General features: G+C 34.6%; 1 long non-coding RNA gene across 1 annotated transcript; it reads right to left on the bottom strand.

Annotated features, from left to right (window-relative positions):
• Positions 1 to 159: 159 nt before the first annotated feature.
• Positions 160 to 3,224, bottom strand: LOC111084294. The gene is made up of 3 exons (XR_002609483.1): positions 3,157 to 3,224; positions 1,154 to 1,262; positions 160 to 259 (listed from the first exon to the last, which is right to left on the bottom strand). It is a non-coding gene; the product is annotated as an uncharacterized LOC111084294 (long non-coding RNA).
• Positions 3,225 to 3,438: the final 214 nt, after the last annotated feature.

Genomic DNA, 3,438 nt, shown 5'->3' with positions numbered 1-3,438 from the left:
AGTGAAAATTGTTATATTAATATCAGGAGGTTAAATGCTACTTACAGTGAAAATTGTTATATTAATATCAGGAGGTTGAATGCTACTTACAGTGAAAATTGTTATATTAATATCAGGAGGTTGAATGTTACTTACAGTGAAAATTGTTGCAAATATTGCTCCCACCAACCAGTGTGTGACGTCATTCTCTCTGTTTGACTTTCTCGGATCATCAGCTGGCAGGTTCTTTAACTGTTTCTTCTTATCCTGCCACATGTACCTTCAGTGTAAGAAAAAGGGGGAAAGTATGTCGTTTAAGGTAGAGTACCAACCAGATAGAAACCTACATTGATAAAAACACCAAACATATACTGTATCCACAACACTCGTGACACTCAGTGACACGATTACCAACCAGATAGAAACCTACTTAAAACAACACCAAACATATACTGTACCCGCAACACTCGTGATACTCAGTGACACGAGTACCAGCCAGATAGAAACCTACTTAAAACAACACCAAACATATACTGTACCCACAACACTCGTGATACTCAGTGACACGAGTACCAGCCAGATAGAAACCTACTTAAAACAACACCAAACATATACTGTACCTACAACACTCGTGACACTCAGCAATACGAGTACCAACCAGATAAAAACCTACATAAAAATACACCAAACATATACTGTACCTACAACACTCGTGATACTCAGTGACACGAGTACCAACCAGATAGAAACCTACTTAAAACAACACCAAACATATACTGTACCTACAACACTCGTGACACTCAGCAATACGAGTACCAACCAGATAGAAACCTACTTAAAACAACACCAAACGTATAGTGTACCTACAACACTCGTGACACTCAGCAGTACGAGTACCAACCAGATAGAATCCTAGATAAAACAACACCAAACATATACTGTACCTACAACACTCGTGACACTCAGCAATACGAGTACCAACCAGATAGAAACCTAAATAAAACAACACCAAACATATACTGTACCTACAACACTCGTAACAGTCAGCAATATGAGTACCAACCAGATAGAAACCTTCATAAAAAACACCAAACACCAAACTGTGCCCACAATACTCGTGACACAATACGAGCACCAACTAGATGAGAAACCCACATTAATAAAAAACACTTACCAAACATATACTGTACCCACAACACTAGTGACACTCAGCGATACAAGTACCAACCAGATGAGAAAGCCGACGATGAACCGAAGAAGAATGATGAGGACGCAAGCTAGGCCTGAAATTAAGAATTATAATGAAACGTCAGCCCGCCTTTAATACCAGAAACCACAAAACAATAGTATATATATATAATAGAAGCAAATGAAAGACAGCTGCTGAAGTTATTGTTGTTAACACTTATTACACTTCTATTAAAGAAGAAATATTGATGATATAAGTATGAGTGTAAATATTACGTTGTCAGATAATATATTTTTCCTTTCGCAGGTTCAAAGCTCATTTTTATAATGGAAGAAGTCATTTCTGTTCAAACCACACTGCATGAAGTCGTTTCTGTTAAAACCACACTGCATGAAGTCGTTTCTGTTAAAACCACACTGTATTAAGTCATTTCTCTTAAAATCACACTGTATTAAGTCATTTCTGTTAAAACCACACTGTATTAAATCATTTCTGTTAAAACCACACTGCATGAAGTCAGTTCTGTTAAAACCACACTGCATGAAGTCAGTTCTGTTAAAACCACACTGCATGAAGTCAGTTCTGTTAAAACCACACCGCATGAAGTCGGTTCTGTTAAAACCACACTGTTTTAAGTCGGTTCTGTTACAACCACACTGCATGATGCCAGTTCTTTTAAAACCACACTGCATGAAGTCAGTTCTTTTAAAACCACACTGTATTAAGTCATTTCTGTTACAACCAAACTGTATGAAATCGGTTCTGTTAAAACCACACTGTATGAAATCGGTTCTGTTAAAACCACACTGTATTAAGTCGGTTCTGTTAAAACCACACTGTATTAAGTCAGTTCTTTTAAATACACACTGTATTAAGTCAGTTCTGTTAAAACCACACTGCATGAAGTCAGTTCCGTTAAAACCACACTGCATGAAGTCAGTTCTGTTAAAACCACACTGTATGAAGTCAGTTCTGTTAAAACCACACTGTATGAAGTCAGTTCTGTAAAGTTATATATATCATTTTGTATGATATATAATTCCAGAAGTGAGCTTATGAAAATTACTAAATAAAATTACAAAATATTATATATTCAAACTTCATACATAATTATACGAACTATAACGTCTTCGTTAACTTAGAAATTTTACATAGATGGTGTTGCTGTGGTAATAAACTTTGACGAATAATTAGGTCTTTGAAAATGACGGCTGACAGTTGTAAATATTTCGTTTTAATGAAGTTTTAAACAGACGGTTTAAACCTTCACAGAATTATCATCTCTTAAGTGTTTAAGTATACAAAAACTCTCTAGCAAATTACTCTCAATATTTGATAAAGTTTCACAATGGTCTATCTGTGTGTTGCTCACCGTGGGTATCGAAACCCAATTTTTAAGTTATAACTCCTCAGATTTATCTCAGAGCCACCGGGGGACTGATAATAGGAAATTATGCTTTCCGGAATGAATAATTTATTTACAAATATAGGCTTGAAAAATAAAGTTTGGAAATGGGTAGTGAAAGAAACGTTATTACAAAATGTGCAACGTTTCGACAAGCTTGTGTCGTTAATAGTCCATCAGCGAGAATGCGCATGGGAATATTTTGATTTGCAGCATCGTTTCTAGATGGACTGAAGACAAAAATGGCCGAAGTAATGGTCAGGCAGTTTAAGTGATCACGTGACCTTTATAACACGTCACTAGTCGAGACTTGAGTGCATCTTTCTCTCACTATAAGAACAAAACAACATTAAAGTAAAAACAGAAAAGTCAAATGTTTATAATAATCTTTATCATGAAACATCCAATCTTTATAAGTTTTAAAATATTTGTCTCCATTTTCAAGCAAATAGACATAGGTAATTTTTAGAAACTCTTAATTGAAGATATATGTATGTTGAGAAACACAATCTTTATTGTAATTATTCCAGGCTTACACTGTGATTTTGTGCAATAATAATTCACGGAAAATCATTTTAATTACCTAAGGCTATGAGACACATATACACAACTTCTCTCCAACAGAGGGCGACATCTGTACTGAGCACCTGTTGAAAGAGAAATGATATTAAATTTATGATTAAATACATAAACATTCTCAAGAGTGAATTTAAGCTTAAATGTCTAAACATTTTCTCTCTTGACTAAGTGATTTATCTGACTAATACAAAATAAATGGATATACTGAAGAAATCCATTGATGAATGCAAATTTTACAAATATTTTAAAGTAGAATAGCGTTAATAATAATAATAATAGACACATT

The sequence above is a fragment of the Limulus polyphemus genome, unplaced genomic scaffold (genome assembly GCF_000517525.1).
Source record: "Limulus polyphemus unplaced genomic scaffold, Limulus_polyphemus-2.1.2 Scaffold16058, whole genome shotgun sequence".
NCBI lineage: Eukaryota > Metazoa > Arthropoda > Merostomata > Xiphosura > Limulidae > Limulus > Limulus polyphemus.
This window is presented reverse-complemented; position numbering and strand designations above follow the sequence as displayed.